Source organism: Paroedura picta, chromosome 2 (genome assembly GCF_049243985.1).
Source record: "Paroedura picta isolate Pp20150507F chromosome 2, Ppicta_v3.0, whole genome shotgun sequence".
NCBI classification, from domain to species: domain Eukaryota; kingdom Metazoa; phylum Chordata; class Lepidosauria; order Squamata; family Gekkonidae; genus Paroedura; species Paroedura picta.
The window spans coordinates 103717548-103742958 of record NC_135370.1 but is presented as its reverse complement, the minus strand read 5'-3'; the positions used below and the strand labels follow the sequence as shown (position 1 = coordinate 103742958).

The 25411-nt window shown below is 42.9% G+C and overlaps 1 long non-coding RNA gene across 2 annotated transcripts in view; it reads right to left on the bottom strand.

Moving 5' to 3' along the window:
• Positions 1 to 5266: 5266 nt before the first annotated feature.
• LOC143828765 (uncharacterized) overlaps positions 5267 to 25411 on the bottom strand; it is an 85700-nt gene continuing 65555 nt past the window's right edge. Inside the window, exons 2-4 of one of the 2 annotated variants that reach the window (XR_013227863.1) lie at positions 10156 to 10183; positions 7809 to 7927; positions 5267 to 5354 (exon numbers count right to left, since the gene is read on the bottom strand). This is a non-coding gene — a long non-coding RNA (uncharacterized LOC143828765). The remainder of the gene's footprint in view (positions 5355 to 7808; positions 7928 to 10155; positions 10184 to 25411) is intronic. The other variant, XR_013227862.1, reaches the window with a different exon arrangement.

Genomic DNA, 25411 nt, shown 5'->3' with positions numbered 1-25411 from the left:
AATTCTAATGTCAGTTTCTGCTGATGAAAATTTTATCCATATGAAGTCAGCTCTGATGCGTCATGCTTTGGAAAAACTTACTGCATAGGCATCAGTTCAGAAGCAATGTTCACAACACAAAACTAATATATGATATTTCAGTTGCTTCCTAGACACCACAGTTAAGATTAAGCACAGATCTTATTGGTTGCAAGATGGATAGCATAAAGAACCTGAAGTTAAGTGGCACTGAAACCAGAGAAACTTTCACACAATGATCAGATCCCTTTATTTCTCCCTGAAGCTTGTTGAAAAAAATGCACAGAATATACGTATAGATGGACAAAATTGTGACTGTTTTGTCCAACTGGGGGAAGAGAGTTGCTAAAATTTTAAAAATGGAGGAAATATATATTCTAATGTGTTTGCTGTTATGCTGACATTATTCTCTCCAAATGTTTAGGGAATTAAATATATCCTTGAATAAATTAACTGTGCTGAAAATTATTCCATTTTCATTCTTGCATTTAGATCCACTGAATGTAAATGAAAGCTCATGTAAGGACTCATAAGAAAAACTAATTGATAGGTGATGATAACATTTTAAAGCATGAAACTCATATATGAATAATAAACTGCAACTTAAGGACACAACACCTTTTTAAACACGATTTCCTTTTCTTGGAGAGGCCTCCATATCAATGCATTGGTGCTCCATGTAGTTAGGTTTGCCCTCATTTCCTGATTCTGGTAGACAACACCTCTGCAATATATTATCTCAACAGACAGGGTGGCACAGGTCTCAACAACTCTGTCTGGAAGTGATGGTAGCATGAGTGGGGGATACCAATATTAGAGTATACTTCAGGGCAATCTACATTGCTGGGAGCCTCAACATACTTTGCACACTTTGAGCAGTCTATCCGACCACTTATAAATGTTCCATCCAGTCCAAATATCTCGACAAGGTGTTTGGTGTCTGGAGAACTGTGGAGACTTCTTTGACTTGGCCATGTGAACAAGTCTTCCTGGGTGCACCTCCAGGGCAAAGCGATATTCTTGTACAAGCAAGGAAGGCTTCAACTAGATATTTTTATGGAAGGAATTGGGCATGTTTTGAAGCTGAGGCTACATCAAAGGGTCTTTTGCCCTTTATTTGTTCTTTACCCTCAGAATATTTATTGTCCTTAGCTCAGTGTAGCCTAGCTGTTTCTTGCAGCTATTTTGGCAATCCACAAGGGAAAGTGTGGCTCACTTTTCTCTCACAGGCTGACCCATCGGTTCCTTTTGGGGCTGTCAAAAGTTTTCCCCATCCCCCATATTTCTTCTCAATGGTCATTACCACTGGTCCTAGCTAGACTGATAAAACCACAATCTGAGCCTATGGTGAACTGTCCTTAGAGTATCTTTCCAGAAAGTTGGCTTTTTAGACTGTCACTTGAGCCAGAAGGGGGAGCAAGTTGGAGGCCCTCATTGTAGATCTGTAGATCTGTAGCTTGGATTTTGTTTCTAAATTCTATTTATCACAGAAAATTGTATTTCTGGCTTTATTCCTTCCATTAGCTCTAATGCTGAGAGGGCTATCTGTACATTAGATGCTAATTTTTTAGTATAATGAATTTCTATACCACCTCTCCCCATCTGGGCTTGGGGTGGTTCACAAGGATAAAATACATTCAATAAAATCAATTACAATAGTAAAATTCAAATAAAATACATTTTAAAACCCAATCCCCCCCACCCCTTTCATTCCCTCCACCAGCCATCCCAAACTAGAGATGACATCAAATAGGAGGAGCCAAGAGTGAGGAAATGAAGGATGACTCATAGAATGCCATTTTACAGGCCCTATATAATTTTCACAGCTCCATCAGGTCCCAGATCTCAACAGGTGAAGACCAGGCATAGGGATCTAGGGGTTACCAGAAAATTGGTGCTTGTAGAACGTAATGCCCTCCCACAGACATATTGGGAGAGCTTTTCTACACTGATAGAACAAAGTCCTTTTGCAAGAATAGGGCACCTTTTGCCTGGGTTCCTCAGTAAAGAAAGCTGCATCATGACTGTGCTTTCACAGATCTAGTGTGCCAGACACTCTGGCCCACATTCTATTTGACTAAAATTCTCAAAATATCGCCAGCCCCTCTCAAATTATTTCAAGAAATGACTATTTCAAGAAAACTCTGGGTCCTACCTGGAGGTTGGCAACATTACTTCTAAAGCAATCATGGAGATGTGTCATCAGACAAACTGCTACCAGTAATTATGCTGACATAAGGAAAGTAAGAAGAATGAGCTCAACTGACCCAGCACTGTCACTTGCATAAAGAAGACATGTTGTCCCCTGTACTTGTTCCTAGTGGCATCTCACCTATGGCACAACTTTAATGCTCACCTGGGCAGTTTTACAAAATGTGGATGTTGTAAATACAAATTTTTAAATTCCCAGAAAAATGGAATGTAGAACTACATACCAGCTTATGTAGTGTTTACATTCACGTCATACAGACAACTAAGCCACAATTGAAAACACTTACTGTCCATAGTGCTCTGCCAGTATTAGCATTAGCATTGTGCACACTGCAGGGAGGACATAAAGCTTCCACACATTATCCTTGTCACACATTATCCATGTCAGTGCATCACTTGTGTGAATCTCCCACAAGTTCCATATCAAGGACAATATCATCTTGTGTGAATTTGTGCACATAAAATTCAAAACAACTATGGCCAGCACTACTGCAGTAAGTTAGTCTGGTGAGCATTTAATCTAAGAGAAGAAATACTCTGCAGGTGATTGTTTGCCTCTTTAAAGTACTATCAACTAAATAAATGTACCCATCCAGAAGGTCTAACACAACTATACACACAGCCTCTGATGACATATTTTTAAAAGTAAAATAAAGCTTACCCTAGCAGCTCCATAACACTTCATCTGTAAAAGATGAACTTACATGATGCTTTAAGGTCACAGGGCCAATGAGAGGGGTTGGTTCTATGCTTCTCTCAAGACCTGGTGAGCGATGTAGAGGTTGTGACACCAATTGGATCAGTTACCACTATGCTATTATGTTCAGCCTTCAGGTCAATGGAAATTTACCCCTAAAGTCCAAAAGTGTCAATTTGATTTGAAAAGAGGGAACTTTATAAAAATGAAGGGGATATTTAAAAGGAAGTTCAATGGGAACCACAAGAGAGCCAAATCCCTAGAGCACGGGTAGCTAAACTGCGGCACTCCAGATGCCCATGGACTACAATTACTACGAGTCCCTGCCAGCAACTATGCCACTCCTGCCCTAGAGGATTCTTGGAAGCTATTTAAAACCACATTAATTTATGCCCAAATAGAATTCATTCCACAACATAGAAAAGTCACTGCCAAATTGAAAAGAAGGCCTGCGTGGTTAACAATCCAAGTCAAAGAAGTTATAACAAGCAAAGAGGCTTCTTTTAAAAAGTGGAAGGTCTGCCCCTATGACCACAGGCTCTGGAAAATGAAACACAAGTCAATAATTAGGCAAACAAAAAGCGATTTTGAGGAGCAGATTTCTAAAAACAGCAAGACAAACAATAAACATTAAAAAAATATATACCTGGAGAATGAAACCAGCCAGAGAAGCATTGGGGCATTTGGATGATAAAGGAATAAAGGAATTGCTAAAGGAAAATGGGGAGATGGCAGAGAAGCTCAATGGCTTTTTTGCTTCTGCGCTCACTATGGAAAGTGTGGGGGCCCAAATTCTAAAAGTTTACTTAGATTGTTTCTGCACTGGGAACTTCGCTGCCCTGGCTCATGTGTGGGAGCACAAATTTGAAGTGGATGAGGTGTACCGGGCGAAATGCTCCCCCATGCAGCAGCAGGATGAGGTGGGGCAACCTTCCCTGACTCAAACTTAGGTTGCAGCCTGGCACAAAGCTTCCAGTGTGGAAATGGTTTAAGAGAAGAATGAAGATCAATTCACCAACAGTGCAATGGAAGGTGGGCAGCACTGGCTTTATGTGGCCACTGTGTGAGACAGGATGCTAGTCTAGATGCACTGTTGTTCTGATCCAGCAGGTTTCTTCTTATATAATATCTAGGTCTCTACCAGACTATTTTTTAGCCCTGTACACCAAAGAAATTAGGACATCTCCATTTTTTCATATAGCTTATGTGCTGGATAGTGCTTCTTTTCATCTTTTGACTTGACATTAAAGTGAATGTTTTGTAGCAACTACTGTATGCTGGAAGTCTCCAGCCAACAGCAATTGTAGGGTTTTAAGTGTGTTGTTTCAGACAGCTCCATTCTACTTGAAAACAATTCTCCTCTCGTTACTGTCTAGCCTTTGAATTTAGAGTTGGCAAACTGGTAGCCGTATGTCTTTGAGGCATATGGAAATTGATGATGAAAGTGTCTAGTGTAACTTGAAATATAATTTGATGAAAACTGAAGCAGTGAACTGTGAGAAACTGCTAAATCAGTGTCATCAAACAGTGCTTGAAAAATAATGACAGAGAAATACTACCAACACATACGAGAAATGCCAGGCAAAGACTGTGAAATAACATTGCAAATACAAAAATTAAAGGAATGCATAACATCTATTTTTAAATGATTGTCCAAATAAACAAATACCAGTCCCCTTGTATCCAGAAAGTATACCAGCAAATTCCCTTCTAAATTTGTTTTTGGGAGGTGGTGGCAGCATCAAATCTTGACTAAACTGTTCAGCTCTACAGCCTGACCTGTTATTTACAAGAAATTCCATGTTTGGTCCTGATGTTAGAGAGGAAACATGTAGCCCTTTACCTAATGAGAACAGTTTGTAGCGGTTGATTTGAATCCTGGCTGAGCATCGAGACATTCAGGCAACACAAAGAAATGAAAATAAACCATTCATTACATTTTAAGAATAACACTGCAAAGAACATTGAAACCTAAGCAATAAGAAGATGATATCTTTATTTTAATTTTAAAGAACACCATACATTCATTGCAAGTACTTTAGAAGCTGACACTGATTGCAGTAAGCAGTCTGGGTGGTTGGTTTGGCTGTGATTACTAAATAAAGTCAAACCAGAACAATACACAAAATTGAAATAAAGGCATTATGTTTTCTTTCTTTCTTTCTTTCTTTCTTTCTTTCTTTCTTTCTTTCTTTCTTTCTTTCTTTCTTTCTTTCTTTCATCAAGAGAAAGAAAACCCAATTTATTTCTTTCCAAGAATAGCGAAGATTCTGCTATATCAGTATTAGTCAGCAGTATGCCTCAGGAAAGAACCGTAAGCCTGCATTTTTTAAGACATACCAGAAAATGTCTACCAGTAGATTACAGAGAGACAGAAGCAGCTGGAACGATTGGGGCTGGGACTCTGGTTTCTATGTCAGTGTCACACCTAATGCAAAGAGAATGCAGATGATAAACTGTGAGCTATGTATGTTATTTCATGGTTGGCTGTTTAGCAGAGTAACAACAACAAAAACTTCAGCACTTTATAAAGCCAATAACAGAGAAGAGAGATGCACTGTAGTGTTGGTCAAATAATAAGATGACTAACAACATCAGTTTATGTAAAGTAATAATGTTAATATTTCTTTTTATATTCATTTATTGAAATACTTACTAGCTGCCTTGCTCAGGAGATCCTCAAGGTGGTGTATAACAGAACATGATACCAATAAAATACTCACTTTTAAAAACATTTTCAAATTAAAACCCATATAAAAACACAAGCCCTACTGGATCAGACCAATGGTCCATCTAGTCTAGAATCCTGTGTCACACAGTGGCCACCCAGTTCTTTTGGATGGATGGATGGCTACAGGGCATAAAACCTAGGGCCTTCCCTTGATGTTGCCTCCTAGCTCTGAGATTTAGAGGCATAGTGACTCTGAATGGGGAGATCCCTCTCAGATCATGGCTAGTAGCCGTTGATAGGCTTAACTTTAAAAGGGGATTAGATAGATTTATGGAGGAAGAGTGTATTCCTGTGGCCATCACTAAATCCTCTGGCAGTGAATTCCACATTTGTTTGTTTGTTTGTTTGTTTGTTTGTATACCGTTCTCCGCTTAGGCTCAGGGCAGTCTACATAAAACATAGGTAACAGGACATGGAACTTCGTTTTTCATAGCAACAACAATTATATTAACATTAAAACTGTAACAGAGATAACAAACTATAACAAAGCAAACAGGTCCAGAGCAGAACACATGAATGGATTTCTGGGAGAGAGGGAGCAGGGGCCCTGTAGATGTTGCGGGATCGCTCAGTCTCAACTAAATGGAAGAGTTCCTGTTTGCAGGCCCTCTGAAACTCTTTTAGTTCCACAAGGGCCCTGATCTCCTCCAGGAGCTCATTCCACCAGGTGGAGGCCAGGACAGAGAAGGCTCTGGCCCTTGTTGAGGCTAGTCGGAATTCTTTAGGGCCAGGGATCATTAGCTAGTTGATAGTGGCAGAGCATTATGCTCTTTAAGGGGAATAGGCAGGGAGGCAGTCCCTCAGGTATACTGGGTCCTGACCACGCATGGCCTTAAAGGTGACTATGAGAATATTTAGCCTGATCTGGAATTCAACTGGCAACCACTTTAGTTGGTAGAGAATGGGCCGAATGTGGGCCATGGTGTTCCTGTGAGGACCCTGGCCACTGCGTTTTGGATCAGCTGTAGTTTCCGGATCAAGGCTGAGGGCAGGCCCGCGAAGAGTGAGTTACAGAAGGTGACCATCACATGGATCATTTTATTCTCAGTCCCTTTCCTAATAATCATTTTTTTTTGCCTTTTTCACCATTGAAGCACACTGCAAAACAACAGAGAGGGGAAACACAAGATAATCAAATACCTAGAACAGGGATAATCAACCTGTGGTCCTCCAGATGTCCATGGACTACAATTCCCATGAGCAGCAAAAGCTGTAAGGGGCTCATGGGAATTGTAGTCCATGGATATCTGGAGGGCCACAGGTTGACTAGCACTGCCCTAGAGGATACTTGTAAGCTATTTAAAACCATACTAATTGAAGCCCAAATAGAATGCATTCCACAGGTTAGAAAATGCATTGCCAAGTCTAAAACAAGGTCTATATGGTTAATAACGGAAGTCAAGGTAGAAAGCTATGAAACAAAGAGGTTTCTTTTAAAAAGTGGAGGGATCACAGGCTTTGGCAAAATAAATGTAAGTCAATAATTAGGCATGTAAAAAGAGATTTTGAAGAGCAGATTGCTAAAAGCATCAAGACAAACAACAGACATTTAAAACAGTGGTCCCCAACCTTTTTATCACCGGGGACTGGTCAACACTTGACAATTTTACTGAGGCCTGGGGGGGGTAGACTTTTGCCGAGGGATGTTACTGCCGCCTGAGCCCCTGCTCCACCTGCTTTCCCGCTGGCACTCCTGACTTCCCGCCGCCTGTTGGGGAGCGCTGCCAGCAGCAGCTGCTCAGTGCCATGCCGAGGGGGAGCCCCAGCCATGGCAGCCACTGGAGACCACCAAAGGTGAGCCGGTGGCAGAGTGGCAGGGCAGCCCCCGAGGCAGCAGCCAGGGAGGAAGATGAGGAGGAGCTGCAGCCCGGTACCAACTGATCAACTGGTCCCTGGACTGGGGATTGGGGACCACTGATTTAAAAGATACCTACCCCACTTAATCAGTACTCTTCAGTTTCTATGAATGTTATGTTTTAAATGCCAGATTTGGACTATTTAGGAATGACACTAAAAATAAGATTCTGTTTTCCCCAATATCATTTGGAAAAGCCCTAAAAAAATCAAAAGGGCTCTTAAGAAGGGAGTTGTTCCTGTGGTTGAAGCTCTGGAACACTGTCAGTAATTTGCTGGCCACCAGTTCAAACCCACCTAAGTTTCCATCCGGGGTTTTATATAATATATTACTCCTCCTTCTTTTTGCCTTCCCGAGATGAATATGATTTCAATCATCACACACAGTGGTCTGGAACATTTCACGCCAGGAAGTCCTTAGATGATAAGAGAGAGTTGGTACTAGTTGGTACTGGATGGGAGGCCACTAAGGAAGTCCAAGATTACTACATGGAGTTAGGTTCCTTTGTTCATCTCTTGTCTTGAAAGCTATTTGGAAGCCACTGGTAGTTCTCTCACCATTTGCATAATTTGGATCAAGCATTTTAGTTGATTATTCCAATGTATAGCTGTGAGTACATCATACCACATAAAATCATGACCATGCTTCAGATGCTGTGCTGGCCCTCTGATTAGCCCTTAGTGGGAGGGCCTGCCCCCTCTCATGAGCATGAGATGCTGTGCTGCTCTCTGATGGCACAGGGCACTCTGGGCCTGCCCCATCACTTCCCCTGCCATTCATGCCACCACTGGCCCCTGGGTTAGGCCCTCCCACCCTCCAACAAACCCACTACACCCTCCGCATCCCACAACTGCCCTCTGCAGCTTCTCCAATGCCTTCCCCATTGTCCTCAACACAGAGGACCCACGGGAAAGGCCCCCTACCCCATTGAACATGCCACTGCTGACCTTCCTCAACTCCTCACCAATAACAGGGGATAGAATGGGTGGCCACCTCCCCTGCAGATGTCTCCTCAGCCTTCTCATCAGTGGCTAGTTTGTGTAATAAAATTAATCCCTTTCCATCACCACTAGCTTAATAAAATTACAGAAATGGTGTGTTTATTGTAAGGAATAATACTGATCTGCTGGAATATCCACAAGACTTACATTGTATATACAGATCCTGTAGGAGAATTCTAGAATTTTTGACACAGAGCAAGTCTCAAGACAACAGCTCTGATAATTATTATTACCATTTAAAAATTAAATTCTATATAATCTGTACATGCCTGTACAATTTTCAGATTTGTGCGGAAATATCACATACCAATATATCACAAACTTTTTAAACCCTCAATCTGTCCATGAAAAAAATCTTGAGGATTATCTTCCTTGCATCTAAGTGTACAGAAGTTTATGTTATTATAAATGTGCTAATCTTTGCAGTACTATAAGACTGGCACAACTACCCCACAGGCAGAATAGAGATGGACTTAGGTTCTTGTTGATCAATCTTAAGACTATACCATACAAATGCCTGGGAGGGTTTTTTTTTTTTAATTATCCTGTAACTGGAAGTCCTGTATTTCTGTGGGTCAATGAAAAGTCTTTTGATAAAGACTTCTGCTTTACATTATCCTCTTCTTGCTGTTTCTCGCATATAGGACCAATGGTTGCACGCAGCAATCATGACAATTGATTCTTGAGTAGATGGTTGGGGTTCTAAGAAACTGTCATCAATATTTCCACTCATCTGTGTCTTGAAAACCCACTTTTACTATTTGTTTACTTTATTACAAATCATAGGGTTATGGAGTAGGAAAGTTTAGTTAGTGTAGCCTATCTACATATCAGACACACATACACGGGCACAATGGCAGGGAATAATAATATGTGGCATTTTGCCTGGTTTATCAAACCATAATTTAGTGCAAACCATTTATTTGTAGAATGAAAGCAAGAGAAAACTAGCATGGTCCAAAGAGACACCTTAAATCATTAGGACATAAATAAACCATAATGAAGGGGTTGATATACATCTTTTGTTTTCACATTGGGAAGACATCAACCAGAGGTTTTCTTAAGCACACGGGCTCTTTTGCAGCTGTAGCTTGAATATCACTGATTGCATTGGAAAGGGCATACTATTATGCTAGGGGAGGATTGTACTACTATCTCAGGAGAATATCATAAATACTAACAGCAAAGAAGATTTTGCTAAGATGCATACAGAGCCATCAAATGAGCATCATTTAAACATTTTTGCCATGAATCAATCATAACATACCAACTGTTTTGTGTCATTAGATTTTTTAAAAATAGATGCATGCTATTGTCTTTGTTTGTTCTTACACTGAGAGACATGTCCAAATTGCAGTGAAAATTAAACACACAGCAAGCATTTCTGAAATCTTTATTCCTCTCTCCCCAATATACACAACGAACTTCAGTTGTGGTATCAGGAGGGAATGCAAGGCAGAATTAATTATTGGATTGTTATTGAAATGCAGAAAAGACAGATCCTGATTTCATTTCATGAATTATGTCAAGAGCCCTGTTTTTAAAAAATGAAGGTTGCATAGCAGAGTAGGATTGCCTAGGTAAGTCCTACCCCCAACCTTCAATTTATTCATTAGACTGTGTACCTAAAAAGAGTACTTACATGGGACCCGTACATATGACCGTGAGTCCTGCAAAAAACAAATACCAGGTTATCTTCTGTACAGTTTGCCTTGGCTTCAGGTACATAAACCACATTCTCACTATACTGCTAGTTTGCACACATATGGGGATTGTGCACACAGACTTGTGAACATGAATTAGTTAGGGAGGAGCAATCCTATATCCATTTATTGCCTATGTGCAAAGGACACTGAGAAGGACTCCCTACTGCACAACCCGGTTATAAAGTCAAACTGACTTTTGACTCTTGATTTGGTGCTATTTTGCCAATGGACTTTATCAAGTAGTTGTGACTGAGACCTGAGAATTAAAACCACAGCTATATCCACAGGAGCATAGCTACTAATACCTTTTCTGCTATAGGCTCAGGAGGGATTGCTCAATAGAATGTAAGCCAACTGGGCCCTTTAGGAGTCTTTATTCCATGCTCCCAGTTCATATAATATTGTGTATGAGAACAAGATGATCATGTCACATTGACACAATCATGTTTTATTAATTAAGCAAGGCTTCATTTTTAATAACCCATTTCTCCATATTCATGATGCTATTATCATGCCGTATTTATTCAATAGAATGGTGTGACAAATGCTATGCTCAAAATATTCCCCTCCCCTTTAATGAATATTATGAAATTTTACTCTCTGTTCCACCTGGCAGAGGTCATCGGTAACTTTAAAAAAAAAACCCTGAAAGCAATAGATGTAGTTTGCCCAATAGATTAATACTGAGCTGTGAACTTTTATCCTCTGCAGCAAGATTTCCATCCAGCTGACACAGAAGTGACATGCAGCAACACTTACAACCAGGGGGATCCAATTTAGATGGAGTTCAAATGGTTTCAAGCCACTCATAGGTCACAGAGGTAAAGTATGCATAAGAGAGCTGACTTTAATCAGTAGGCTTTCAGTAATGTCATACCAGAAGTGATGGACCACATTGAAAATGAGCTGGATGTCAGATCGGAGAATTAAACCCCTGCCTATTGTTAAATACCCTCAGTCCTCTCAGCATTTATATTAAGATTTCAACATATGTATGGATAGGATTTTACTACATGGGACAAAGAAGTAGGAATCAGAATAAAAGCTGCAGCAAAAGCAGATTTATCCATTATGGAAGCTGACTGGAATTCTTCCCTTTAATACCAGATAGGCTTTACATGTACAAATAAATCTTGCATACAGAAAAATCTTTGTGCCTATTCACACAAGCATGTTTTGTGCCTATTCACACATAGATACAATTTATTGTATCTATTATTTTGTCAGTCCACCATGAGCATGGAGGAGGCAGCATGAGTCTACTGCCTAACAAGCAACAAGCAACTGGGGCAGTCTTAGTGATTCTGTAGCCCTGGACAGACGTTCAGGATGGGGCTCTTTAAATGTGTGTGCAGGCAGGCACACGGAGTCACAGGGTGAACTGTAAAGCAGGCCCTTGGCCATATGCCCCTCCTTTTCTGAATGGTCCATCTGTCCTGCAGAGCCACCTTGGAAGGATGGCAGCATTCCCCTACTCCTGTCTCACCATAAACCATTTACAAATTGTAACTATTTTTAATTTTTTTCAAACAATGGGTTTTAGTTTAGCAAAAAGGCATGTGGAGCACTAAACTAAGATCATTGATGGAGAATTCCTTGAAAGGGGGAAAAAATCTTAAATGCCTTTCGTTTTGTTACACCCCCCCCCCCCTAGAACAATGGGCTTCCAGTTTAGTTGACAGGAATGTGGATCACTGAACTGGTATCACTTATTGGGGAGCCAGCACTGCATGCCTCACTTTCTGTAATGTGTTAAGAGATTTACATTTTAAACATTATGCAGAGGAGGGAGTGGGGAATGGATGATGTCATTCCAAGATGGCTACATGGGGTAATTGAGCCATTTGGAAAAGGAGGGGCCTATGTGTTAAAGTGCTTGCTTTACAGTTTGGCATGTGGGCATGCCTGCACCCACATTTAAAGAACTAACATATAAGTGGAGCTGATAACATCAACACATGCTCACATATATGCACACAAGCACACATGACATGACTGCTTAGAAGAAGAAGAATTGGTTCTTATATGCCGCTTTTTCTCTACCTGAAGGAGTCTCAAAGCGGCTTGCATTCCCCTTCCCTTTCCCCACAACAGACACTCCATGAGGTGGGTGAGGCTGAGAAAGCCTCGGTATTACTGCTCAGTATCACTGCTTGGTCAGAACAGCTTTATCAGTGCTGTGGCGAGGCCAAGGTCACCCAGCTGGCTGCATGTGGGGGAGCAGGGAATCAAACCCAGCTCACCAGATTAGAAGTCGACACTCCTAACCACTACACCAAGCTGGCTCTCAAGAATTCTTTGAATCATTCCAAAGCTAGCCTTGAGCTCCCTCAGTCCTCTCTCCCCCTCAATTGTTTCTGAGGCTAGAGGCTCCTCATATCAGTGTTTGGCAAGACACATGCATTTTTTTCTAAACTCAAAATCCTTGTTTAAAAAACCCCAAGACATTTAAAATAGGCAATAACTTTACACCAAAACTGGGGGGGGGGTGTATGTGTGACACACTGCCATGATGGCAACCTGAGATTAAAAATGGCAAAAAAGAATCTCCTTGGTTTTCAAAACAACATGCCCATCAAGGAGACCACTCAGATAATATACACTAAAATTGATATTCCACCTACAAAGTGAAAAAAAGAATCTGCAACACAGCAAAACCCAAGTTTTCTCTTTGTCATGCAGAGTTTATACTTTTCAACTATTAGGAGAAAAAATGGTGCTAAGAGTGAAGGTGTAGAGTGTGTGCAAACAATTTGAATCAAAGACATAGCGACTTGCATTCTTGGATGAGATAGAGTAAACTGTGTGTGCAGAAAGGGTCATTGCCAGCTTCCAGGACCAGGACCAGGACCAAGCAAGTGATGGTCTTTACCCCATACAAGGTTCTGGAAGCCACTTCTGCCACTGGAAAGCAGCTGCCCAAGCCTCAGACAGGGCAGCATAAGCAGCAACCAGAGTTTATTCTTCTCCCCCCATCTTTGTAGGGATTAGATAGATTTATGTCCTATCAGTGGTTGCTCAAGGGAACCTCCACATTCAAAGTGAGTAAATCTCTGAATATCAAGAGGCAACATCAGGAAAAGATCTTGGTATCTATGACCTTTTACTGGACCTCCAGTGAAACTAGTTGACCACTGTGTAAGACAAGATGCTGGGCTAGATGGACCAGCATTTCTCTTCTTATGTTCTTATGACTTTCTCAAGCCCTGATCCTTGTTGCTGGCCCATTCCACTCAGCCAGAAACAACCAAGTAGGGCTGCAGAGGGAGGAGGAAATGGGGAAATCAGCATGCCCTTATATGAATCCTGCTCCCTCACTGATATACAGTAAGAACTGTTTCACTACTCTTAACTTCTTTTATATTAGATCCTTTTGGTCTATCACAACATAGTAAGAATCTAAGTTAAGACTGCGGTAAGAACAATCATAACAGGTCTACTCAGAATCTTTGTCAGGTCTATTTATCAGTGTCTGCTGAAAAGAAATATAGTAGGGCCAAGATTTGGTGGTATGTTTGAAAAGCAAATTTGATCCTTAATTTCAAAGATGAGAGGTGCTGAGACTCAAGACTGTTTTCTGACTTGCTCATGCATTCAGAGCCCTGCAGTAAAGGGCCTGCTCAGGAGTCAGGAAACTGTATGTAAATAGCGTCCCAGCCATTACCAAGAACCGCTCTGAGCTGAAAAGGAGGGCAGTATATAAATTAAAAACAAACAAGCCCCCCCCCAAATAATTGGAGAACTTGGGATCAAATGAAATCTGCATAAACTAGAAAATAACTTTAATTTTTTAATGGGAATCTTTTAAAATGAACTTTTTAATAGTTCAGTACTAAAGAAAGAACAGTAAAAATTGGACAGAGAAAAGTACATGAGAATCAAAGGAGGGGAGTAAAGAGGGAATCACTCCCTTTCTCTTTCCCTAGCCCATTATGCACCTCTTACTGCACATCTTACTGCAAATTTTCAGAGCAGTAAACTTTCAATCTTGACTTCAGATTCTGTATCCACCTTCCACAACATTCTTTTTTCTGTGGTGTATTTATTCGGCAGCTGCAATTAACACACACACACACCACGCACACTTTTATAATTGCGGTATAAGATCATTTGTGAAATGACGGGGGTATCATCCAAAGGGTTTTTTTTAATGCAATTGCCAGCTCAGTGGTGTCCAGCAAGTATCTTCCTTCAGGTTTTGCATGTGCATTATAGTGTTAGTTCATTGAGTTAAAGGGAACAGAAAGGAATGCCAACAAAGGAGGAAAACCCAATGTTGAAACTGACCAGACATTTAAAAAATTGACAAGCAGCCACAAAGCTCCATCTTTACCACTTAGTGGCTCTAATATTTCTGAAGAGCCTTCCTGGGTGGAGCATGTCTGGCCAGTGTTTGGAGTATCTTTTCTGTGTCTGGCCTCTGTTTCTGGCCGGACATGCTCCATGGGCCAATCAGGGTACATCCAGCAAATCTGGGTGCACCTAGATTAGGCTGGCCCCTAGAGGGCCCACCCCCACAAAGTGGCTGCGCATCGCTGTGCAAGCCTCATGCCCAGATACAGCCGGGGCATTTGGACCTGTAGAACCCTGGCTGGCCCTCTGCTCGGCCTGGCCACAGCGGCACGATGGGAGGCCAGGACTCTGAGCGCCCGACCTCCTGTGCCACCGAACCAGCCACCACCATGGGAACTGAGCCCATGCCTCAAGGCGACTGCCCTTCAGAAGCACCGAGCCACTCCAGGTACCACACCAGGTCCCGCCCCCCTCTAGCACCCATTGCATTCCCCTCTGCAATAGGCTTTCTGGCTAGTTCCCATATTGCTAAACACTAATGGGCTCCCTGCTGTGTTATTGGTCACTGTGAAAAATGGGAAAGTCACACAATCTCATAAAATGGGGGAACATGCCAAGTGTACAGAATGCATGGTAGAACCCACTGGCAATGCAAGCAATGATTGCTGGCAAAGTGTGTGTTCAAACTTGTGTAAAGTTGGCTGTAAATCCACCATGCTTCGAATAGTGCAAATTGTATGACAGGGGTATTTTCACTGCTACCCTAGTTTAGGTGCATAGTAATACTAATCTCCTGCCCTTCCTTGCACATTTGTGTAGTTTTCTCTTTGTGATTTCTGATTTGATCCTGCACATTGGTTGTGATCCTGCCAGTTATTTTGGAGTCTGTCATGTGCTGACTGCACTCTGACCTCCAAATGGATCAATCCCAAATAATTCTTAAGTTCTGTGGTTTGCAGAGCTTGCCATGTGGCTCAGTCACCATTTTAATGTTAGGCTTTCAGAGACTGCTAAAATGGTTTCCCTCACCAAACTTTGTTCATTGAAGCAGGAAAGGGAAAAATGTTTTCAAAGTTTTAGGCTTTCCATCCCAGTGTCTGCCTCTCTTTCCACCTCATGTCAATTTCATTCCAAGCTGACAATCTCCCACTTTATTTTGTTTATATGTCACACTGAAATTCTCCCCCCTCACACAAACACACACACACAGGGGACACTGCCACTTACTTCCTCTACATTCCCCTTTTCAAGTCAGTACCAACAGGGAACTAAACCTTGTACAGGTCTTTTTAGACTTTCCTCTGTCATTTTAATTGTTTTTATTCAGTGATCCAAAACTAACAATAGTCCCATATTGCTAGACTCATGCTGCCTGTCAGTTTTTAAAACAAATTTAAAACAAACAGGGAGAAATGGAGATTACAAACTGATGAAGGGGTGAGGATGGTGGCAGATGCAACCTTCAAAGGGTGGTAAAAGGACAAGAGGGAAATCTGAAGGAATATGTACACATTTGAATTGCCTTCATCTTGGAAGTGAAACGAGGAGAAAATTGGCACAAAAGCACTACCAGAAAGCAAGCAGAATACTGAAGGGAGGAAAGTCAAATGAAGAATGAGAAAGAAAACCTGATGAATATGCATTACGAAAGCAAGGAAAAACATCTGTGCATAATAGACCCCCCTCCCTCTCACTCACACACACACATACTCACTCACCTACTCACCTACTCTCTCTCTACCCAGCTCACAAACCCAATTTACATAGAAATCTATCTGTCTGCCTACCTGCCTACCTACCTATCTACTAGATTTACCTGCAAATGTAGAAATTCAGACAAATTACTATCCATTTCAATGTCATGTCTACTGTAAACTTTTAAAACCACCAAGTCCATAATTTTTCCATCAAGTTTTCTATATGCCTTTCCAATTAGGCTTACCAACTATGGGTTGGAAATTTCTAGAGGTTTAGGGATGGAGCCTGGGGACATATCCCACATTCTTATCCAGTTCCTAGCTTTGGCTTTCTCCCTACCTTGCCAGGTATCTCTAAGATTTTAATGGGAGAAAGTTGGGAAAGTACTCTCAAATCACATTTGAGACAGCATTGCTTTCACAATAGTTCTTGAGCTATAATAATTCATTACCTATTTTGAATGAATTGAGATCACTGGTGCAAAATAAATTGCTCTCTGTTGACAAACATGCCCATGTCTGTGCTTCAACGTTTCTGCAAGTCTCTCTTATGATATGGCTTTAGATTATGCTGTAGTTCCTATGCCTTCATCTTTAAACCGCCCGTGGCGCCACGGGCGCCACGGACTAAATAATTCGGTAAGGGGTGTGGAGGTGGGATTAGTCCGTGATGAGGAAGGGTCCGGATTGGACCCTTCCTCACGACAGACAATCGGAGGGACCAATCGGCAGGCGCGAAGCGCCTGCCGATTGGTCCCTCCGATTCCCAGCCCCAGCAACTGTGAGCCGCGCGCAGCGCGGCTCGTAGTTCCTCCCGGCCTGACGCGGCGAGAGGCGCGAAGCGCCTCTCGCCGCGTCAGGCCGCCGACCCAGGGAGCGAAGGGAGCGAAGCGACCCAGGGAGTGAAGCACAGCTGCCGGGGGTTCCCTGCCTGGCGGCCTGATGCGGCGAGAGGCGCGAAGCGCCTCTCGCCGTGTCAGCCCGCCCCCGCCGAAAGAACCTCGCCGCCAACGACGAAGGAGCCACCGACCAGCCCGCCGACCAGCCCCCCTTCCCGCATCCCCGCCAATTCCACCCTTAAAACAACCGTCCACACACTCACCCACCTGCACGCCGCCCGCTAACCCCCCCACCCTCCCCGCACCCCGCCACCACTTCCCACGCTTCGCGCACACACTCACCCGCGCCCACACCATCCGATCACCCTCCCACCCTCCCCAGACCCCTTCCCGTCCCGCTAACGCTTCCGACATTTCCAGAACCCCCCCCCAACCACACAATTACCCACCCTGCCGCCGACCGATCACCCCACCACACTACCCAGACCCCTTCCCACCCCGACACGAGTCCAAACAACCAGTTGCAACATAACTCCCAGCTCCTGTCCCCGGCCTTCCCCACCACCCCTTTCCTATGCCGATCCACCCTCGCCGCCACCACGCTCACCTTTCCTGGTCCTCCGCAACCCGGCCCCTTCCTTCCCATTTCGCCGACGCTGGCCCCAGCCGCCCTGCTCTGCCCGCCTGCTCCACCGGCCCTAGAATGACCCGGGCATGCGCGGACTCACGCGCATGCCTGGTTGCAGAGCCCAACGCACTTCCGCCCCCCAAGCACCACGCCCCCACGCTCCTGCACGCATGCCCGGATACCCGAGCATATGTCCTTCGCCTCCCGATGACTCGCCCCATCCCCCCAGCCCACCCTGCGCCGCTACCTCCATTTGCACAAATGCCTGCCGCCCGATGCTATGCCGCCTCCTTCCAACGTACTCCGAAGCCTATTCTCACTATGCCCAACCTCTGCCCATTTTTATAAATGGGCTTTATTCCCTAGTCTATATATATTTCCATATTCCAGTGTTATTATAGGGCTTCGAGCTGTACATCCCAAGAATGCAAACAAGAGATCAATTGAAGACTATAAATAAATAGTATGCACCCATACTCTGAAACAGAGCCAAAGGCTGGCTTTAATTATAGCAAGCACCTTTTTCATGTCCTGTCAAGTCTTTTCTAGCCATTTCACCCAACTTTTCATCTTTAAGGATGTGCACTGACTCTCATGTATTGCTTCTTTTCTCTCCCACTACTTTTTTTGCTTGAACCTGGATCTGACCTGATGGTTGGGTAAATGCAATCATTTGTGTCCAGGTGAGATGTTCCCACGTATCTTATTGATTAGCTTGATTTCCATTTTGGTTATTCCCCCACAGTCCCATTTATTCACCCCCCTTTTCTTTTTGTTGTTGTTGTTCAGACTCCACATTAAACCCCTTTCCTGCGTTGCAACATCACCCAGGGGGAAAAGCAAAAGGGGGAAAGGCTGTGGCTCAGTGAAAGTGCTTGGCATACAGAAAGTCCCAGGTTCAATCCCCAGCATCTGCAGCTAAAAGTATTAGGTAGCAGGTCAGATGAAAAACTTTTGCCTGAGACCCCAGAGAGCTGCTGTCACTCTGAATAGTCAATACTGACCCTGACAGACCAATGATCTGATTAAGTCAGCTTCATGTGTGTTCATGTGTGTGTGTTGTTAAAAATTAATTGAGGAAAAATGTAAAAATAAATTAGTGGGGCTGTAAACAAATCAAGAAGACAATATGCGGCTGTGTACAATGGTCACAAGAAAGGAAAACCCAGGAAAGATGATGTAGACTTAGGAGAGAGGGCAAGCTGGAAATGGTAGTTGATACAGCCTTTTCAAACGTGAAAAATAACAGCCTGGCTCTACTGTTATGTCTGTGGACATATAAAGTTGGAAGAAGAATGTAAAAAAGAGAGGATCTGGAAAGCAGGGTGGGTCCATAAACACTGCCAGCACAAGGGAAGGGAAAAGGGGAGGAAAGAAGAAAAGTGGAAGAGGACAGTGGGAGCCGAAGAGAAGAAGAAAGAAAGAATAGAGCCCAGCCACTTCATTGTGAATTCGCATGGAAAGAAGCACAGATTGTAAAGGATCACACAATATGCTCCGTTATTTCTGGTTTAACTAGGAACAGGAGACTGCAGTAACTGAAGAAGAGAGCACTTACCAGGAAACCAGGATAATGAGATATGGTATGAACACTCTCACCCTATTGTATGATCAAGAGTAGCAGATCATATGAAATTGCAGCAGCCCACACAGGCCCGCAGTTTTAATTGCCACCATTCTGTATGATCAGATTCTAAAACCATTAATGAAAATATCTCTGCAATTCAATTTTTCCTTGAAATGTAGATATATCTTATATCCATTCCTTCTTTAGATACTTTCCACATTTAAAAAAAAAGGTTTCTGGACTTGGTTGCCAAATAGTTCACAGAGTACTATCCAAAAGTCTATAGCTTTTCTGTAAACAAAATATTATCAAATAATTTTAGCAGTGGAAAAGATGGATTTATCCCTATTTATCTCCCTTTCAAGGGTGCAGAAGATAGGAGATGAAATTGGGTTGAAGTAAAAACTTTCCTACCTATGGAAATTAGTTGACTGGCCTCATTAGAAGGCATGGACTTTTGGTCCTTGAAGAAATATAATTCTGTGACAAATGTTAAATGAAGTTGTTATTCAGTATCCCATACTCTTTACTTAATTATGGTTTTGACTTTTGAGTATTCAAGGGTAGAGTATTAAACTAGGAGAATACTCAAAAGTAATAATCAGTAATAATATGATCAGCCCAACCCTCCCCATAGGGGGTTATGAGGTAAAAGGGAGAAGGGGAGACCAATGCGTACCTTCCAAGATTCAGTAACGCCTCCTAGGCTTGTGCAGACTGAGTTTCTTTCTCCTACTTTTATCTGACTCAATGCCATTCACCATTCCATATTTCAGCAGCCTATTCACCAAAATGTTTGTAAGGACCCCCTTTTATTTAGGGTCAGTTTTTTCTGCATACCTGGGGATTCCCCCAAGTATGGAGAGAGTCCTGCCTTGTTTGTGGAGTGTATCACCATGTGTTTTTCAGTATCCATACAAGGAACAGCCAATTTATTACTCAAGTCAAAGGCATAATAAGATACGATCCTGGAGATCTATGATTCAATCTTCAGCTGTCTTCAATTGTTGTAGGGGGGAGTGGGGGGAATCATAGATGAGTGTAGCACTGAGAGAACTGGGGACTGGTGTTAATATTTGGCTCCTTTATTTATCCCAAAGATAGATCCTCCCACTATTAAAATACTATGTCATGACACCTTGCTACCTAAGTTCTTCTCATGCCATAAAATTTAAAGTTGGAAGAAGGCAGGGCTACTTATGACTCCTTATAAATGATCTTAACAACTTTGTGATCCTGTGGGAGGGTTATAAATGGGTTCAATCCTCTATTTTTTGGCAGCAAGTGCCATTGCCCAGGATTCGATTAAGAAAGAGATTGACCACCTAGCCAGATGAGTTAAGAGGAAAATTTATTAGGCTCACATTTTCTAACAAGTGAATAGCATTTGCACCAGGAAAGGGTAGGCTCAGCTGGCTATGCTTCCCTTGCTATGTGTAAGATGAAACTTCAGCTACAATCCAACCTTTGTACTTGTGCAGGAAGGGCTCAGCCTGCCAGATTTCAGTTAGCCCTTTTCCAGCAATGTTTTTCCACTTTACTTAATATGCAGATTGTTGGTTTCCTATGCATTTTTATTGCTGTCTTTGGCATTTTGTGACATTTGCTCCCCAGTCTCTAGTCCAGCTTATCCCATTAATTAACCTTCTTAGCTCCTCAAAATCTGCTGCTCTACAATCAAATCCCTTATAGTTCTAAACCCTCTTCCAATTAAATCAATCTGGACTAACTCACAATCATTTCATTTGGACTTATTCCCTACAACCTATTTCTCTATCATAGTCCAACTACTGGCCATGAAATCCAACGCAGCATTTCTTCTTGTACTCTAAATGACAACTTGGTGGGAAAGGTTCAAACTCTACACCTCCAGGAGTACCTGAACCATGTTATTACTGAGAGCACTAAAGAGATCATGTTCAATGTTGAAACACAAGCCTGGAGGTCTGTAACAGACTGACAACAACATCACATTATTGATAACTAGGGGCAAAGCCCGTTGTATCCAGGAATACAATGGACACTAGAGCTTGGTGGAAGGAAGAGGAAGGGGAGGAGTTGTCCAGTCTGTAAGCGCATGGGGTTGAATGTGTGTGTTGTGTGGGAGGTTGTGGTGCCATGGTGACAAATGAGGGCATGGGTGTGGAGAGATGGGTATCAAGAACCTGTGGTTTGGAATGTTGGTTGAGTGTGGGAGAGGACTGACCTTTGGGAATTGTGGCATAGTGGTTACAGATGAGTTTGTTATTGTAGTATATTGACTATGTTGTATGTTGACTCGTTCCATGTATCCCCCTATGATGTTGTATGTAAACCGCCCTGAGCCATATGGAAGTACAGAAATCAAATAGACAGACAGACAGACAGACAGATAGATAGATAGATAGATAGATAAAATCAGAGTGGAGACTCTTCTTAGGGGGATATTACATGGCAGCCAATTCCTCCCAGTTCTGCATCATTTCCCTTCTTGTGTGAATTAGGCCACAGACACCAAAATGTCTTCCTGCCCTAATCCACATGGGGTAGTCACAGTACACAGGTATCCGCCCTGCTCCTTCTGTGTCCATTTTTTTTACTGCTGATTAAATGTTATGTGCCCACCTGCTTCTTTCACAGTTGCTCCTTAGCAGAAGAAGAGCTGGATTTTTGTACCCTGCTGTTTACTACCCAAAGGAGTCTCAAAGCTGTTTACAAACACCTTTTCCCTTCGTCTCCCCACAATAGACAACCTGTGAGGGATGTTGGGTTGTGAGAGGTCTGAGAGAACTGGGAATGGTCCACAGTGACCCAGAAGGCTTCAGGTGTCTCAAAGCACTTTACAATTGCCTTCCCTTCCTCCCTCCATAGCAGACTTCCTGTGAGGGAGGTGGAATAAAGAGCCAATGCTGGTCTGTCTGTTTGCACCCCAAAACACAAACAATTGCTGGTAAGGGCAGACCAAAGCCTACAGCCCAGGAAGGACACAGCCACACCACTCCCCCCTAACCACAGTCTGCAAGCCTCTACCATTGTCTCTAGATTACTGTTCATCTCTAGATTATAATGATCAGCTCTATAGGCAAAAATGGCTACTTTGGAGGCTGGAGTCTGAGGCATTATACGATTTTGAAGTCCCACCTACAAACCTCCAGGAATATTTCCAATTCAGGGGTACCCAACCTCCAGGTGGGGCCTGGAGAGCTCCTGTAATTACAGCTCATCTGTAGAGTATAAAGATCAGCTCCCCTGGCAGAAAGGGCTGCTTTGGAGTTTGGACAGGGTTGTTGTGGAGAAGAAGCATGTAAGGCCTCCCACACAGGTTGTTGTTGATTTGAAATACTTGAGGCCTACTGTACAGGGTTGTTGTGCAGATGAAACAGGAGACAAAAGATCCTCTGCAACAGCATCCAGTTTCGTCTGCACAACAACCCTGTACAGAGAGTCGCAACAACCCTCAAATCTGCAGAGAGGCACAAGGAAAAATACACATGGCTTGGCTGTTTCTTCCCTCAAACAGCAAGGCCAGCCAGAGCAGTATTTTAAGTGGGAAGGGGCTTTTCTGTGGCCTCCCTGTCAGCCAAGTGTTTGGCAGAAGGAGGAAGCTTTCTCCCCTCAAAAGAAAGCACAAGTACCCCCACAGATTCCTCTGCGTTTCTCTTGGAAATGCCTCCTTCCCCTCAGTCAGGGGCTGTTAGGGCCAGCAGGCCTGAAGGGGGGGGGAGTTAGCTGCCCCCCCTCTCTCTCACACATAAACACACACACATGCACGCACACACACAGAGAGAGCCATACTGGTGCAGGCAGTCCCCCCCCCAAAGGGCTTAAGGCCTGTGCCAGCCTGGCCAAGCCTCTGAAGTTTGTCCAGGCTAGGGCAAGCAGGTGCCTCTGCCTGCTGTCCCTGGGAAGCTCCCAGAAGCCCACCTCCACCCCTGGTGACATCCAACAGTAAAATGAAGGTAAGTGGTGTCGCTGGGGTTGTGGGGGGCAGGCCTGAGTGGGGCTGGCCAGATAGATTGCACACAACAAGCTGTGTGCCTTGTGATTGGCCTCTGGGGACAGGAAGTAAAGTATGGACAGCCTGGACAGCCCCTAGACAGTCTCCACCCAAGAGGCTGTTTCTCAAATATAAGATAAGCAAAATGTTAAGGATGTTCAATTTATAATCTGCCATGCTATGGCTAATCTGTTCATCTACATGTTTTATTGAGGTTTGTTTGTTTTATCCTCCTTACCCTTAGCTTGATACTTTATCTTTGAACCATGGTAGTCTCACTCTCAAAAGGGGACTGACAAAAAGTAGAATGGAACCATTGCACAGAATGAACTGAAATTAGTAAAGAGGTTTAGAGAGTTCACTATACACTGACCACAACTGTTTGTTTGCAAAGCAATTCAGCCCACAAATCACCAGTGTTCTTTGGCCTCGTCAGTTGCCTGGCTCACACAAACTGCCTTTTTCCTGCTGCTGAATCACACTGGCAGATGGTGCCTTCAGAAATCTGGAATCACACCTTAGTCTCTAATGGAAGCACTTCCACCATGCTTTCTCTGGGCTACCCCTCCCAAACTGTCTCTGACCAGCTTCAGCCTAACTCAGTTCCTAGAAGAAATAATAGTTCAATGGAACCTTCTTGCTTTGAAGCAGTACACCTCTGAATACCAGATGCAAGAGATGTACAATACACCATGCTCTCCTGGATGAATATGACCACTTCATGAAATAAAATGCCAGATAAGATGGGCTAACAAAGATCCTATGTAATACCCAAACCCAATTAAAACATTTTTGCCCCACACGTAGTTTCCTTACCAGTTTCACGAAGCAATTCATCCATCTTCTTTTCCCAAAAAATGTTTACCTTTCCCACCGAACTCAAATTCCATGTCAGCTCATGCTTACCTGGCTGCTTGTGGCCTAGTGGTGGGCATACCTACCATAAGAATTGCAGTTTCCTGTTAAGAATATGACCATGCTAATCTCTTTTAAACAGAGTAATGTAGGTTGTAGAATGCATGCCAGTGACCTGCTATAAAATATGCTTTTATAATTTATTTATGCTTCCATTTAACATTTCTTTATTACATTTCTATCCCTGGCCATCTCCAAGAGTTCAGGGTGGCTAACAAACAGCAAAACATATTTACTGCCTAGAGAGTATTAAGATGAAAATCTGTGTCCATTCATAAATGTGGTAAGGTAAAGGTTAAGGTATCCCCTGTGCAAGCACTGGGTCATGTCTGACCCTTGGGGTGACGCCCTCTAGCGTTTTCATGGCAGACTCAATACAGGGTGGTTTGCCATTCCCTTCCCCAGCTGTTACCGTTTTACCCCCCAGCAGCAAGCTGGGTACTCATTTTACCGACCTCAGAAGGATGGAAGGCTGAGTCAACCTTGAGCCGGCTGCTGGGATTGAACTCCCAGCCTCATGGGCAGACAGCTTCAGACAGCATTTCTGCTGCCTTACCACCCTGCGCCACAAGAGGCTCATAAATGTGGTACAAGTAGTAAGTAAGTAGCCAAGAAGGTAGACAAAAAGTCTAATAACAGGATGAATACTAAGGGGTTACAATGTGTCCACATTCAATATGGCATGTAATTTAATTTGTTCCACTGAGGAAGGCCTTGTGACTGAAATGCATTTGCTTTGAATGAAATTTATTATTTATTATTTGTAATGCATTAACGTTTTGCTAATTTAACATATTGTAGCCCATTATTATTTATTCTGTCATTAGGCTTTTTTTGTCAACAGCTTTGGTTATCTGGTTTCTCTGGGTTGAAGTTTTTTCTTGCCCTTTCCTTTTTTGGTTTTGCTAAAAGTCATGAGACATTCCCTGAATCTTGAAGCATATATTTTCTGGGCAGCAAATATGCACTGAAACAAATCTCACTTCATTTAGAATGACTGTCTGTTTTCACCTTTAGATGCCATAGAAGACACAGAAGACAGTGGAGTGAGTATGAGATTTCAAGCAAGAAGTGACAGATGTCCAAGCACAGGGAAGGGTGGGAGAGTCGGGGAAAGCTAATCTTTGCTTTCCTAGGAAGGAAAGGGAATTGAAAATGTTAACACCTGTACTGTTGCCCAAAAAGAACAGAAAAGAGCCACCTTTGCATTGTTTTATGCATAGTATAATGAATGGTGTTATATCAATGAAGTCTAGAAAACCCAGAAGCTTCCAGTT